The 17,271-nt window shown below is 41.3% G+C and overlaps 1 protein-coding gene across 5 annotated transcripts in view; it reads right to left on the bottom strand.

The window, feature by feature from the left end:
* STON2 (stonin 2) overlaps nt 1–17,271 on the bottom strand; it is a 149,854-nt gene that overhangs the window by 96,200 nt on the left and 36,383 nt on the right. The window lies entirely within an intron of this gene.

Here is a 17,271-nt window from a genome sequence, read left to right on the forward strand (position 1 = left end):
TTTGTTTTTCTCTTGTTAATTTTTTATCACAGGGGTTTCTCAGCTAAGAACCTAGAAGGGTAGAGGAAAAATTATTTTTCCTCCCCCCAAATCCCCATTTCTAGAATAGTGCCTGGTGTAAAGTAGGCACTCAGTAAGGATTTGTTGGTTATGTCCGTAACAGTCTATACACAGACATTCTATATTAAATACAGACTGTTAAAATAAAACTCCCACACAAACATAGGAAAAAAAATCAAAACACTGAAAATAAAAAGAAGAAACAACCAAGAAAAAAAACAAAAGCAAAGGGAATTCCCTGGCAGTCCAGTGGTTAGGACTCGGCGCTTTCACTACTGGGCCCTGGCTTTGATCCCTAGTCGGGGAACTAAGATTGTGCAAGCTGCACAGCACAGCCAATAATAATAATAATAATAATAATAATAATAATAATAATAATAATAATAAACAATTTTTTTTAAAAGGAAATCTGAACTTTTAAAAGCTTATCACAGGATTGCCATTTCCTACAGTATCATGGATTAGACACTGAACTATTATGGAAATAGAAGTAAAATATTACGTAAAATGTAACAACAATATTTACAATACATTACAGGGTAAGCAAGAAAGTAAAGAGTTATCAGAGGCCGAGTGAAAGCTGGAACCCAGAAATGGTAAGCAGAGCGCACAACCTGATTTTTATACCCTGAGGATTTTGTACAAACCAGGGAGACTCCTAAATCTGAATTTTTTCAATCTCTTGTGAAGAAGGTGTAGGGGAACAGAATTTGCCACCCTAAAATATGTCTCTGTGGCATATTAATTGTCTTACACTGGTCATTTTCTAAGAAACAGCAGACATGAGAAGTACTCTGAAAACCAAGTAAGAGTTAACCTTTTGTAAAAAAAATTTCCATTTGTAAGGGAAATCTTATTTGTAAGGGTGTGTCCCTCATGCTGTACCTCATACCAAGAGAAGGATGACCAAATCTCCAGAAACTCTTATCAGTGGAGAAGGCTTGGACTTAAATCTGCATCATAATCAGCCTTGTTTACTCTGCTTTTCCTGGTCACCTCCCACCAAAGACTCTCACCACCCTCAACATCCTCTTAAGTCTTTAGCTAAGGATGGTATATAAGGCGAGGGCTTCAGCCAGTAAGACAAGTTACTCAGTTTTTCTGGGTCTCTCCCATGTATACGGTGTCATTAAAGTTTTGTTTGATTTTCTCCTGTTAATCTGTCTCATGTTAATTTAATTGTTAGACCAGTCTGAAGAACCTAGAAGGGTAGAGGAAAATTTCTCCCTCTCTGACAAGGCAAAGGGGAAAAAACCTAGGACTTACCCAAGATGGAAAATCTAACAGAAGATGGGTGCCTAAAGCTAGAATTCTCAAAGGGCTCAGTTAAAGGGTAAATTAGGAATAACCCCCACTAGTAACCCCATGCTAAGGATGCAAGATAGAGGGGGAAAAAAAATATCTGAGATTTTATAACCACAAGCTGTCCCATATAGGGGTTTGCAGCTAAAACTACTTGTGTGGTCAGAAAAACTTCCAGTCTGAGAACCTGGTCGAAGTATTTCCACTTTGATAGTGGAAAGAGAGTAAAACGCACGGAGGATAGAGTGAGAAGGTCCCATAGATATCTAATCTGAGTTCCTAAAGAGAAGAGAGAGAGAATGAAGGCAATACTTGAAAAAATGCTGGCTGAGAATTTCCCAGAATTTATGAAAGATTTTATTTGTCAGATTAAAAATCCCAAAGTATCTCAAGGAGGGTAACCAAAAATAACTCCATAAGTAGATATCAAAACTATATAAGACTGAAACCAAGCAGGACCCTATGGGGCTCCTGGGCACAGAAGCTTTTCTGTGTACCCCATTTCTTGTTTGTAGGGAATAGATTCCAGCCTCCATGACCTTCCCTGAGTTCCGCAGGGCAGATTCGAATGGTTGCTAATCAGGGAAGGGAGCGGTTGCAGAGACAAGGGAGGAACAGTCTAGAAACAGTAGTGCAGCCTTGGGGCAGGGATACACATAAAAATATCTTTGAGCTCTTTACAGAACTAAAACCCCCAACAAATGGAAGACTTAGCATTCTTCATTTCCGATTAAAGGAACCAGAGAAACTCTTCAAGAGACCACCTGAGACCAGATTAAAGGAGTGCAGGCCCTGCGCACACCCTGCCCTTGAATCATTGCTGTAAGTCTTCACCAAATCCCCCCAGGATGGGACACATAGTTTTTGAGGGGCACGAGCCCACTGTGTCCCCCTTTGCCTGGAAAAGCAATAAAGCTATTCTTTTCTACTTCACCCAAAACTCTGTTTCCGAAATTCGATTCGGCACTGGTGCACAGACGCTGAGTTTTCGACACCGAGACCAAAGACATAGAGAAGATCTTAAAAGCTAGCAAAGAGAAAATAAGATTACCAATCTTATTCCTATTCCCCAGTTTTACATGTGGTACGTGTCTGTGTTGTATTTATTTCTATGTAATGTTATCAACGTGTAGGTTTGTGTATCCACGCTACCGTCAAGATACACAACAGTTCCACCATCACAAGGATCCTGCCTGTTGCCCTTTTATATTCAGTCCCACCTCTTCCCCTCATGCCCTGTTCCTAAACCCCTAGCAACTACTAATTTGTTTTTCATTTCTATAATTTTGTTATTTCAAGAATGCTTTATAAATGGAATCATGCAGTATGTAACCTTTTACAATTGGCTTTTATCACACAGCATAATGCCTTTGACATTCACTGACGTTGCTGAACATATCAATACTTCATTCCTTTATACTGCTGAGCAGTATTCCATAGTATGGATGTACTACAGTTAGTTTTGCCATTCACCTGCTAAAGGACATCTGGGCTGTTTCCAGTTCTTGGCTATTATAAATAAAGGTGCTATGAACATTCATGTACAAGTTTTTGTATGAACATAAGTTTCCATTTCACTGGGATAAATGCCCAAGAGTACAACTGCTGAGTTATATGGTAATTGCATGTTTAGTTTTATAAGAACCTACCAAACTGTTTTCCAAAGTTGTTGTACCATTTTACATTCCCACCAGCATACATGAGTGTCTCCTTATTTTCTTAACAGGGTCTTTTGCAAAGCAAAAGTATTAAAAGTTTTAAAAGTCTTTAACCAGCAAGAAAACAAGAGAGCATCTATAACAGCAACAAAAAATATGAAGCATATATAGTAATACATTTAACAAAGGATAGGCAAGGCCCCAGAGGAGATACTTGTAAAGTGTATTAACAGACCATAGGGAAGACCTTATTAGATGGAGAGATATACTATATTTAGGAACTGAAAGAATTAATGAGGTAAAGATGCTAATTCTCCCTAAATTGGATTATATAGTTTTGCCTCTCAATCAAAATCCTAGCATGGTTTTTTCCTCATATTAAGCAGAATACACTACTTAGATATGAATGAAATCAAATGTTTAATAATATAAATATATTTGTAAATATATATTAAAATAAATAAAACACAGAAATAATATTGGGAAAATACTATTATATGGAAAAAAATGAAATTAGACTCCTACTTCACACCATACAGAAAAATCAGTTCTAAGTGGATTGAACGTCGAAGTGTGAAAGACTACATAAGATGCATTTTAGAAGGCATATAGCTTAATATGGTCATGACTTCGGGGGTAGGGAAAGATTTCCTTTACCAAGACAAAGAAAGTACCAAGCATACAAGAAAAATAAACAAATTTCATATAATTAAAATTAAGAACTTTTCACTAAAAGGCACCACAAAGAGTCAAAAGACCACCCACAGGGTAGGAGATAATATCTGCTGCACATCATACCCACAAGGAACTCCTAGAAATCAGCAAGAAAAAGGGAAATACCCTCAACAAAAAAATACTCCACTAGGTATTTTATGAAAGAAAAAATCTAAATGGAAAAAAAAAAGTAAAGAAAAGGAAAAAAAAGAAACTCAACCTCATTAGTAATCTAGGAAATGCAGATTAAAACCACATGAGATACCATTACTCTTCCCCCTTCCCTCTCTCCCTGCCTCCCTGTGACAAAAATAGTGAAACATGACTATCCCAGTGTAGGCGGGGAAGTGGAGTCGAAGCATCTTTCATATGTGGCTGGTAGAAGAGTAAACTGGAACCACTGTAGCAAAAGGGTTGGTGGCAAAGTTATCCGAGAAAGTGGAAAATAAACACACCCTGCAGCACAGCAATTCCCTTCCGACTTTTTTATACAAGAGAATCACTTGCACTTGTTCACCAGGATAGGAATGCTCATAGAAAAGACAAAAAGTATGCTCACAGAAGCACGTTCTTAATTGCGGAAAAGTAGAAATAACTCTAATATCCATCGCTCATGGAATGGGTAAATGAACTGTGGAATATTACTAAGATGGAATACACTGCAATAAACACTAAAGGAACTATACCTACAGGCAATAACATGGAAAAATCTCGCAAATAATGTTGTGTAAAAGGAGCAAGCCACAGAATACTACATGCAGTATTACTCCACTCACATAAGGTTCGAAAACAGAGGAAATTCACTTATGTCATTCTCGATGCGTATGTAGGTAGGGAAGCTATTAAGAAAAGTAAAGCAGGGACTTCCCTGGTGGCACAGCGGTTAAGATTCCTCACTCCCAGTGCAGGGAGCCCCGGTTCAATCCCTGGTGAGGGAACCAGATCCCACATGCATGCTGCAACTAAGAGTCCGCATGCCACAACTAAGGAGCCTGCTTGCCGCAACTAAGACCAGACAACTAAATAAATAAATAGTTTTTAAAAAAGAAGTAAAGCAGTTCTCACAAAACCCAGGAAGGGGGTGACAGAGGAGGGAGGGAAGAGGATGTCTGGAAAAAGGATGTCATGATCAGCAGGGAAATACGCAGCTTGTGGGTGATGACAGTGCTCTACTTATTAAACTGGGTGGTGGGTTGTGCTGTCGTCCTTTTAATTTAATACACATTTTAAATACGTTCCTTTGTGTTTGTTTGGTAGATAATAAACTTTATTAAGACCACATATCAAAAGACTAATTATTCAAGAAAGGAAGCTATTTTAACTATTTGCATTTTCACATTAGCTCTTTACATTTGTTAGATAAAACTCCAAAGTCTCCCTTGAAAGAGAAACTAAGAATAATGCAGCTGGGAGAGGCAAAGTCCCTACATCCTACAAACTGTTCTCATTTGGTCTCATACACTTTATTTATCAGCTTAGAAATCTTGGATAAATCATTTTATTTAGGTTCTGAATTGAATATCCTCAGGCCACAAGATCAGTTGGACAGTGAGAGAAAGTACTGGGTCTGGAGCTGACTCTTCTCCCAGGGACCAGACCTCCGACAGCCTGGCCGGCGAGCAGCAGGTTACTATCATCACGATGCTTCAGAGCCGCATCCACCCCGCAAGGAATAAAGTGAAAAAAAGATAGAAATCTGCCTTCTCTCCTCTCCTTTGAGGTTGTGTGCAAGGACGCTGGATCCAGACCGCCTGGTTCACATTCAGCGCTGGAGCCTGGGACAAGTTACTTAATACATCTGGTCTTCTGTGTTTTCACCTGTAAAATGGAGCTGAAAACAGTGCCCGTCTCATAAGGGGATTAGGCTAATGCTGACAGAGCACTTGGAAAGATGCTTGGCACAAAGGAAGTACTCAAAAAGGGTTAAGCGGTAGTTATTACTTCCAGACATAAACTTATGTCCAAATCTACTTGAAATCTTGACGTAGATCTCTAAGCTTACAAGTCAGAAACTAAGTTCCTATTATCCCTTCCACACCAGCTCCTTCACCCTTTCAGATGTTCAGAATGAAACCTTGATTCTTCTCACATTTGGTCCATCCCAGCTTCTGTTAGTCCTACCTTCAAAATATACCTGGAATCCAATCACTTCCCACCGTCTTCAAGCTACCACCCTGGTCCAAGATACCATCCTCTCCTGGATCACCGCAGTGGCTGTCTCCTGGTCTCCTGCTTCTCCATTTATCCTCCTCCTCTCAGTCCGCTCACAACATAGCAACCACACAGTCTTAGAATTACCTGTGCAAGCCTAGTGGGATCACACCACACCTCTGGCTCAACACCCTCCCATAGCTTCCCATCTCACCCACAGTAAAGGTGAGATGTCCTCATTGTGCCCTCAAGGACCTACCTGGTCTGAGATCCCTCAACTTCTCTGTCTCATCTTCTTCTCGAACTTCTCCCTAGTTCACTCCACTCCAATCACATTCCACGAACACGGCCACCTCCCCAGGGTCTCGTCACTTGTTGTTCCTTCCTTCTAGAAGGCTCCTTCCCTGATTTCTGCAAGGCTCACTCCTCACTTCCCTCAAGTCTTCGCTCAAAAGTTACTGCTCAGAGAGTCACGCCCTGACCTTCTGTAAAATTTCACATCCTCCCTCACCCTATTCCCTTTCTTTGCCTCATTTTTCTCTTCTTCCCACTTCCCACTTGTACCTACTTCTTGATCGTGTTTCTGGTGTGGCTTCCCCAGAAGAATGGAAGCTCCATGAGGCAGGAATATCCCACTGTATCCCCAGTGCCTTGAACGGTGACTGGTAAATAGTGGGGGCTCAAAGCATCGTTGCTTGAATAAATAATAAACTCACAAGTTGTCAGCTGAAACAATTAATACAGCAAATACCGTTCTCTCTTTTTATACTTTGGAATCCTGGGTAGACTAAAACTTCAAATACTTATATACATTTTGATGTCATGTCCTTTATTTATACTTGGATGTTTACTCACTAGGGCTAAGTGATTTTTCCAATGCCGTAAACATGCCCATCCATGAATACAAAATAGACCTAATTCGACTCTTCATTTGTGGCTTTCACGCTATTTCATAGCTGGCAATACAAAGCAGCTGTCCCAGGAGTGGCTCAGAGGAGCACTTGCTCACCCCAGAAGGCTTCATGGGTAACAGATTGCCCGACCGCTGGATTAACCTCAGCTTGGGGAGAACAGGGACGGTGTCCAACTTTCTCATAATTGCATTCCCAGCACCTAAATATTCTTTGCATGAATGAACGAGTTAATTAATGCATGCTTGGGCAGCTTATTGTGTTTTGTGTCCCACACGGAGGGTGAGGGTGAGATAGGCCACACGGCTCCCTGGGTGAGCTAGCATATTCTCTGGAAGAGGAGAATTCTGGAGTTTTAATAAAATATGTATATGTTATGTTAGGCGTATATGTTATATGTGTGTATGTGTATATATGTAAGTGTACATGTTACATGTGCGTATATGTAAATGTATATTATGTGTATGAGTACATGTTACATGTGTACGTTATGTCTGTGTGTGTGTATCTACGTATATGTATGTGGTATGTTTATACATGCACTATGTGCATAACAGTGGGAAATCAAAAACTGACGATAACCATCAGCTGATAAAAGAAAGGTATGATGGAGAAGAGGCTGGTATAGTTTGCTTATTAAAAAAAAAAAAAATTCACTTCACTGAGGAAGCCATCCTTCAAGTTCTACCTAGCCGCTCATGGCCCCCATAAACAATAATGTTTCTGCATTAGAGTTCATGTACATCTTTCACCTTTTCATTCATTAATCCAATAAATCAAAGTGAGCACCTACTAAGGTCCATGCACCGTATTCTGGGATAAAGAGTAAGTGAGAGAGACAAAGTCCCTTTCCTCTAGTGGGGAAGAGAGACAGTAAACAAATAAGCATATAACCTAATTTCAGGTAGAGACATGGGCTGTAAAGACATATAAAGCCAGAAAAAGCAGAGAGACCAGGCTTCCTGATTCCTAGCCTAGGGCTTCTTCCTCAGATGAGTGGCTTTCCAGCTCTCTCTCTCCCTTTTTTTTAAACCGCAAATATCTCTTTCTTCAAACGAAATCATTTAAGACGTCCAACATGTGAAACAAGCGTGGCTGGAACAGCTCTAGTTGAAAATGGGGTGAATGGGGGGGTTTTGATAGCTCAGCTACCCCCTCCCCAAGGGCAGCTGGGCCCTGAACGTTGTCTGAGAAGGGACCCCCCAAAACACTGCTCCCAGAGCACCCAGTCTCACCCAGAACACAGAGAAACTCCCTGTTCCATCAAAAAGGGACACTTCCCACCCAGAAGGGATGCAAGTTCATTTTTATTTTATTTTATTTTTTTAAAAATATTTATCTATCTATCTATCTAAAAAAAAAGAAAAAGGGAGTTGGTGAACGGAGGTGATGTTGAGCAGAGCTCTGAGTGAAAATGTGGGGGAAGAGCTTTAAAAGCTGAGGGAACAGTAAGAGCAGAAATGCACTTCTGGGAACAGCAGGAGAGGTGGCAAGTGGAGCAGAGTGGACCTCAGTGGAGAGGGGCAGAGAGGCGGCAGACCCCCGAGGAAGAAGGGCTCTTACATTCATTCCTGAGTGCATCATGGTCTGAGACGGATTCCAGAAAGGTCATTAATTACATTTAAAGGCAGAGAAGAAATAATTTAAGGTATTAAAAGAAAATAAGATCTCCTCTGTTGAGGAGAGAAATATATATGCATGTCAAATGCAGGGTGTCTGGTCTCTGTATTCACCAAATGGCTGGGATCTTATCCCACCCCCATCCACCACTCACCCACCCCCCAGTAGCCAGAATGAAAAACATAACAGAAATTAACCAATGGGCTAGTCTTCTTCAGGATTAAGTCTCTCAGCTCTCACCCTTGCCTCCCTCTTAAATGGCTGACGGCATCTCTGGTCCTCCCCCAAACAAGTGGCTCTTTCTCTGGTCCCAAATAATTAGCTTCCCCAGACACAACGGGAAGGCCTCAGTCCACGTTGTGAGGGAAGACATTTGAAGGACAAGCGAATACTAGTGTTTTGCTTGGGCTGTGGGACAAATGTTCCGGAAATCAAATTTTTTTTATGCTTGTAATTATGCATATCCTGCAGTATCTGCATAATGGGTCCAATTCAGCCTTGGCCTTGCCACAAAACTGCCATGTCCCTGGAAGAAGGTCAGCACATAACATGATGAGTGAACAGGAAGCCTCATGTTGATAATAGTGCCTTAATTTTATTTTGTTTTAATTTGGGCATGAACTTTGCTCTGTCAGTCAATTTGCATGCATTTGCAAACATATTCTAAGCACACCCATACGCTTGTAAAATGCACATCTGTGAAATCAGCCTTGGGTCTGAGAGAATCTTTGTAAAGATTTTAGGTGACAGGGAAGCTAACTGCTACATTCTTCCTGGTGCATGGTAGAATTTTAAAGTCAGAGCAGGCAAAATACTAAGTTAGGAAAGCTTTGTGCAGCTAGGCAACCTCAGAAACACTATTGCTAAAGGATCCAATGTGAATAAAACACACTTCGGTTTAGGTTCATTTTCAAAAATATTTCTTTAAGAGAACACTATAAAGATTCAATTTTGGGGCTTCCCTGGTGGCGCAGTGGTTGAGAATCTGCCTGCTAATGCAGGGGACACGGGTTCGAGCCCTGGTCTGGGAAGATCCCACATGCCACGGAGCGGCTGGGCCCGTGAGCCACAACTACTGAGCCTGCGCGTCTGGAGCCTGTGCCCCGCAACGGGAGGGGCCGCGATAGTGAAAGGCCCGCGCACCGCGATGAAGAGCGGTCCCCGCACCGGGATGAAGAGTGGCCCCCACTTGCCGCAACTAGAGAAAGCCCTCGCACGAACCGAAGACCCAGCACAACCAAAAATAAATAAATAAATAAAAATAAAAAGTAGCTAAAAGGAGGAGGAAATTATTTAAATATAGGCTTTGAGAAAAAAAAAAAAAGAATACAGAGGTTCTTCCCTATTAAAAAAAAAAAAAAAAAAAAAAAGATTCAATTTTGATTTGAACAGATCCACCATAAGCTTTAAAAAAAAAAAAAAACAAAGAAACAAAAAACTTTGGTTCTGCTCATGGTTTAACAGAATATCTGTGCATTTAGTTCAGAGTTTGGCAAACAAGTTTTCAGTTAAGTTTTTTGACATTTTTCACCATGTAACCCAGATCGATCACACAGCTTCTTCAAACTGGAGGTGTGAACAGTATTCTTGTGCTAATTTAAGTCCGAAGTTTAAGTGTTGGACAGTTAAGATTCTAATAAAAATCTTTCAAAAGAGGATATTTATCAACACAGCCTGAGCCAAAGTGGTCCTGTTAAGTCAGATATGTGAATTCCACATTTGGCCTTCACCAAATTTCAAGGGTCTTAATGGAAGAAACAATTTTTACAAAAGAATCAAAAGGCATGATTTTATATGCTCTCTCATTCCTAGTATCCTCAGGTCCAAAGAACTGGTGCCAGCTCTCTTTCCTATATATGTAGTTATAGAAAGGCTCTGTCACTCAACTGACTTTATTCATATTTTTCTGAGGGAGATCAGGTAGCTCCTTTTTTCCCAGACCAACCACAATGGCACTTATTCACTTCAAACCCTGCCCTAGTTGAAGTCCAAAAGAAAGTTGTTCCCTTGATGGATTTAAGCATTTCTGGAGTTGTTTTCCCCTCTAGCTGTTACTCCTGGCTATCCAGTCACCCTTGGTATGTGTCAGTGAACAATAAAAAGTAGCCAGGTCACCAGGGTGGGGACTAACCACTCCGGGCTTTTCTAAGTTCCCTGTGCAGCTTCTGGCATTTAATGCCACAAAAACAAGAGATTTAACACTAATGACAGTCTCTTTGTCCCTTACTCCCCATGCCTACAGCCTCCTGCATTTAAATGAAGGCAAATTGCACATTCCCCTTCCAGGCTGAAATCCAATGCCCCCTTGACTTTATTCTTAGGTGGCACAACTTAAAAGATAAATTATTTTGTGGGGTTTTTTGGTGTTTTGTTTTGTTTTGCTTTTCTTCTGTCAAGAAAACTGTGGAGGAGTGAAGGAATGGGGACTGGGGGAGGGGAAAGGAGTATCCCAGGTAACATTTCTCTACCTAGGCACTCCCGTGTGTGTGATCATTTCTTTCCCAACTTCTCTTTGCAAGCCAGGATGTTAAGGTATGAAACAAGCTGGCTGAGTAAGGCCCCACTTTTTGCTTCCAGGAATCCAGACTAGGAATGTCACTAATCAGTCCTCCTTTGTCGTCTTCCCACCTATTTCTCTCAGGCCACGATGATTTTCTCATAAAAGGATACTCATAGAGAGGCTGCATGGGATGAGTCCAAGATACACATTTTTCCCTTTCTCCTGACACAAAGACATCTGACCAGAGGGTGCTAGGCATTTGCTAGAAGCAAATAGGACAAACGTGAGGAAAATGGGAATAAACTGAGAAACTGTAACTCCGTTATAGGAAAGAGTCCGTTTGTTTGGGTGATACTTATGCGACTGGGAAGAGGGCTGAAGCCGAAAATCAGTTTCCATGGAACCTTTGTTCTGGCTGAACTTCACCACCTGCATGTGTGGTGGTGTAAACTTTAAAAAGTTTGTAAAGGGCTGCAAACTTTGGGGATGACGCATAGTGGCTAGCACAGAACATCTGCTTAGTAAATGGTCTGCACTATTAGAGATGCTCCACTAGCCCAGATTGACTCATTCTCAGTCTGGTTCCATTTTAAGATTTTGGAGACTTGATATATTAACTGTGGCTGCTATACCAAAAACCCGGTGGCTTTAAACAACAGAAATTTATTCTCTCCTAGTTCTGGAAGCCAGAAGTCTGAAATCAGAATCACTGGGGCAAAATTAAGATGTCAACAGGGCAATGCTCCCTCCAGAAGCTCTAGGGGAGAATTCATTCCTTGCATCTTCCAGCTTCTGGTGGCTGCCGGAATCCCTAGCTGTGGCCTCATGACTCCAATCTTCAGGGCCAGCATCTTCAAATCCCTTTCTGTTCTGTCTTCTCATTGACTTCTCTGTGTGGGCAAATTCTCCCTCTATCTCCCTCTTAAATATGTGATTGTATTTAGGACACAGCCAGATAATCCAGGATTATCTCCCTATCTCAAAATCCTTAACATAATCAATCTGCAAAGATCGTTTCTACAAATAAGATAAAGTTTACAGGTTCCAGGGCCTAGGACCTGATGTCTTTGGGGGCCATTTCCTGCCACACCAGGAAAACTTAGCATTATCCAAAGAATAGAGCAGGGAGCGGTGACTGCAAGAAGCCTCAGGCTGTCTCTATCACCATGAAGATACTTGCTGTCCACACTGCACTATTTTGGTGTAATGCCTGCAGTTAACGTATGTGATATCATTGACACAGCACAGGTATCCAAATCTTTTGGATTCAATTTTTTTTTTTTTTAATGATTTTATTGGTCTAGGATGACCAACCGTCGGTGTGAGGGTTTTTGTTTTTTTTTTTCCTTTTTTTTTAATTAATTTATTTATTTTTGGCTGTGTTGGGTCTTCGTTTCTGTGTGAGGGCTTTCTCTAGTTGCGGCAAGCGGGGGCCACTCTTCATCGCGGTGCACGGGCCTCTCACCATCGTGGCCTCTCTTGTTGCGGAGCACAGGCTCCAGACGCACAGGCTCAGTAGTTGTGGCTCACGGGCCCAGTTGCTCCGCGGCATGTGGGATCTTCCCGGACCAGGGCTCGAACCCGTGTCCCCTGCATTGGCAGGCAGATTCTCAACCACTGCGCCACCAGGGAAGCCCTGGATTCAAATTTTTAAAATCTGAGCCGCTCAACAGCCTCCAGGATGGAACTGCCTGCATTTTCTGTGTTGAGGGACCTGAAGCCTAGCTTCTCCTGCTTATCACCTGGCCTTAGCTCTACCAACCACTCCCTCTTCCTTATTGTTAAACACAGTCTGTGTGAGGAAACCCATGAGGGAGCTGGCCTAGTTGGTGAGGCTAGTCTGGGTAAGAGGGATGTACCCGGCGGTCCTTTATTTGGTGGGTTCCTTGATGGGCAGTTGGGTATCAGCAGGAGAGTTGAGATAGGAGCCTTGGATTTACTACCATTTTCTTTACCACCCTGATGCTCTGCATAGCCCTCTATGGTTCTTGGGTCCCTGGGTTAGAAACACTTGCTGACGTGGGGCTGACCCTACACATTGGGCCTCACGTCTGCTGGGAAACCAGCCAACAGGCTCTTCCTGCAGCAGAGAGCTCCATCTCCACAGAGCTGAGTTAAATGTTCATACGTGGAAACAGATGGAACTAGTAATGAACGTTTGGGCAGTTTTCAGGCCACAATTATGCTTTCACACATTTGAAAGCTGTCATTTCTTGATTTGTTCTCTAGTGATATCAATGAATCCCATATCCTTAGTGCAGTGCAAGGCTGGCACTAGGGTGAGGCAAGTGAGGCACTCACCTCGGGTGCAAAATTTAAAAGGGTACCAAAAAACTTAGTAATCAAATAACATTTTAAATACAATATTTAAAAAATATAAAATCAGCAAACTGTGGCCCACAGGCTAGCTACCTGTTTTTGTACATAGAGTTTACTAGAACCAGGGCTAGGATTAGGGTGCAGTGTGGCAGTCATGCAGGTGTTGGTTGAATTTTGTCTTTAAAATGCTGATATTTTGTTCATCAAGGGTTTTTTTTTTTGCATTGTTTTGACTTTCTCAAATAATTTTTAAATAATTTTGATTTTTAAAATTTAATTTTTAAATTAAAATATTTTTCAAACCCAGTTTTTTTTCAAGATAGCCATTTTTCTTCAAGACAACCATTATATCTTGGTATGGAACACAAGTGTTTTATGCATATTTCCCAATTTCTCACAGAAAATACTAAAAAGGTGTACTTAAGAATCCAGATTTAGGGCTTCCCTGGTGGCACAGTGGTTAAGAATCCACCTGCCAATGCAGGGGACACGGGTTCGAGCCCTGGTCCGTGAAGATCCCACGTGCTGCGGAGCAACTAAGCCCATGTGCCACAACTACTGAGCCTGCTCTCTAGAGCCTGCGAGCCACAACTACTGAAGCCTGCATGCCTAGAGTCCGTGCTCTGCAACAGAGGAAGCCAACCGCAATGAGAAGCCTGTGCAACCGCAACGAAGAGTAGCCCCGGCTCGCCGCAACTAGAGAAAGCCCGTACGCAGCAACAAGACCCAACACAACCAAAAATAAATAAATAAAATAAATAAATTTATTAAAAAAAAAGAATCCAGATTTAATAAAATTAATAATCTTTACTACTTCATGAAGGATATTATGTGAAATTGGCCTTTTTTTTTTACTATGTGTACACAGTGGCCATAAGTTTTACTTGCTATTACTTTTACACCATTAATGCAAATGCCAATACAGTAAAAAAGACCAAAAAAATCTTAGAATTATTATGAAAATACTTTTGGTCCCACACACCCCTTGAGAGGGGTCTTGGGAAACTCCAGAGATCTATAGACCACACTTTGAAAACTGCTGCTTTAAAGGATAAGGTTTTATTAATGATTTAAAGGTTAAAACCATTAAAGGTCAAAACCATTATCAAAAACAAGCTAAAATCCTCAGTCAGATGGGAGCAACATAATTATGACTAACTCCAAAGTTAGTTTTGCAAAATAAGTGGTGAAGAGTTAAAGCAAATTGATCCATCTGTCATATAAACAGTTCTAAGCAATTAGGAGATCTTTTGAAACTAAGGTAAGGTATGAACAATATGTAAAAGAATCTGAATGCCTTGAATATAATCAGTGATCTGAAAGCAGGGCCATTTGAGGGCAAACCCATCCCTCACCTCCCCTGCCTCCGGGGAAATGAGGAAGCAGAGGAAACTATAGCAATAGCGGGAAGATCAAGGCAAACATACCACACACAGCATCCCTAGGCTGTTCAAAGATCCTGGGGCCAGTCTGCCTGGTAGTAAAGCTCTCTCCTGCCACTATCCTAGCATACAACTGTGGGCAAATTCCCAAACCACTATCTGTCTCAGTCCTTCTCACGTGTAATATGAATATAATATTAAATATACCTTCCTCATATGATCGTGTAGAGAAGTTCATGAGATGATGTAAAGCACTGAGCACAGTGTCTGAGACAGTAAATATTTAGTAAATGTATCTTACTAAAAACAAGCATACTTTTGTACTGATTCATGCCCTGTGTTCAGTAACTTTCCCTCAAATGCACAAATGCTTAATTAGCCCACTGTCTTACTTGTGTTAGGTGTTCAGTAAGGTTACGTCCTCCCTCCAGCCAGACTGGGGAAGCCTGTCTGGACCTGTTATTTCATCCATGCTGCTTTGAGTGTCATGGCTTTCTCACCAACAATTCACTGAGAAATCTGATGCTTAAATGTGAAAAAGTGTATCAATGTGCAAACTGTTATGTAGAAATGGAAATTTTGTTATATAGTAGAATTATGCTTTATATTTTCTTAAAATTATTTTTATTGATGTTGAAAACATGTTTGAAAAACAAAGGAATTGTTTTTAAACATCAAAACTAGCAAAACATTTAACCCACCAACAGAAAAACATCAACCTGGCTTTTCTAAGAGGTCTCTGTGGTAGACAAAATATGCTCCTCTACAAAGATGTCCACATCCTAATCCCCAGAACCTGTGAATATGTCCTTTTACATGCCAAAAGATGTTTTGCAGATGTGATTCAGTTAAAAACCTTGAGATGGGGAAACTGTCCTGGGTTATCCTTGTGGGCCCAGTGTAATCACAAGGGTCCTTAAAAACAGAAGAGGAAATAGACATTTCACCAAATAAGACATACAGATGGTCAAGAGGCACAAGAAAAGATGCTCAACATCACTAATTATCAGAGAAATGCAAATCAAAACTACAATGAGGTATCACCTCACACCAGTCAGAATGGCCATCATCAAAAAATCTACAAACAATAAATGCTGGAGAGGGTGTGGAGAAAAGGGAACCCTCTTGCACTGTTGGTGGGAATGTAATTGATACGCCACTATGGAGAACAGTAGGGAGGTTCCTTAAAAAACTAAAAATAGAACTACCATATGACCCAGCAATCCCACTACTGGGCATATACCCAGAGAAAACCGTAATTCAAAAAGACACATGCACCCGAATGTTCATTGCAGCACTATTTACAATAGCCAGGTCATGGAAGCAACCTAAATGTCCATCAACAGATGAATGGGTAAAGATGTGGCACATATATACAATGGAATATTACTCAGCCATAAAAAGAAACGAAATTGAGTTATTTGTAGTGAGGTGGATGGACCTAGGGTCTGTCATACAGAGTGAAGTAAGTCAGAAAGAGAAAAACAAATACCGTATGCTAACACATATATATGGAATCTAAAAAAAAAAAAAAATAATGGTACTGATGAACCTAGTGGCAGGCAGGGCAGGAATAAAGATGTAGACATAGAGAACAGACTTGAGGACACAGTGGGGGAGGGGGAAGCTGGGACGAAGTGAGAGAGTGGCATGGACTTATATATACCAAATGTAAAATAGATAACTGTGGGAAGCAGCTACATAGCACAGGGAGGATCAGCTGGGTGCTTTGCAAAGACCTAGAGGGGTGGGATAGGGAGGGGTGGGAGGGAGGTTCAAGAGGGAGGGCTATGGGGATGTATGTGTGCATGTGGCTGGTTCACTTTGTTGTGCGACAGAGGCTAGTGCAGTCTTGTGAAGCAGTTATACTCCAATAAAGATTAAAAAAAAAAAAAACAACGGAAGAGGAAAGCAGAAGTCAGGCAGGGGAAGATTTGACTATAGAAGAAAGGCACAGAGAGATGCAACATTGCTGGCTTTGGAGACTGAGGAAGAGGCCACATGTCAAGAAATATGGGCAGCCTCTAGAAGCTAGAAAGGCCAAGGACACAGATTCTCCCCTAGAGCCTCCTGAAAGGAATGCAGACCCACCAACACCTTGATTTTAGCTCAGTGACATCCAGGTCGGACTTCTGAACTACAGAATTGTAAGATAATAAAGTTGTGTTGATTAAGCCACTAAGTTTGTAGTAATTTGTTACAGCAGCAAATAGAAAACTAATACAGTCCCAAAGGTTATCCCAATCACCCTTGGTATGCTTCAGTGCACAATAAAATGAGTAGCCAGGTCACCAGGCTGGGAACTAATCATTCCCCTGGCTTCACTCAGCTTCCCAGTGCAGCTTCTGGCCATTTAAATGCCACAAAGTAAGAGACTGACCATTAACGACAGTCCCCACCCCTGAAGATTTGGATTCTAAAGGTCTGGGACACAAGAACATCTATGTATAACTGGTGACTCTATTAGAAATGGTTGGTGGTCCACACTTTGAGAGACATTCATTTTACTCACAAGGAGCTTACAATTTAGGTGCTAAGTAAACAGAATTCCAGTCCATAATAGATGAATAAATATGCATACTTCCAAAGAGAAATTAACAGCCAGGGCAAGGGTAAAAGGCTGGAAATGGCCCAGAACACATAAATCCTTCCAC

Source organism: Balaenoptera musculus, chromosome 2 (genome assembly GCF_009873245.2).
Source record: "Balaenoptera musculus isolate JJ_BM4_2016_0621 chromosome 2, mBalMus1.pri.v3, whole genome shotgun sequence".
Lineage (NCBI taxonomy): Eukaryota > Metazoa > Chordata > Mammalia > Artiodactyla > Balaenopteridae > Balaenoptera > Balaenoptera musculus.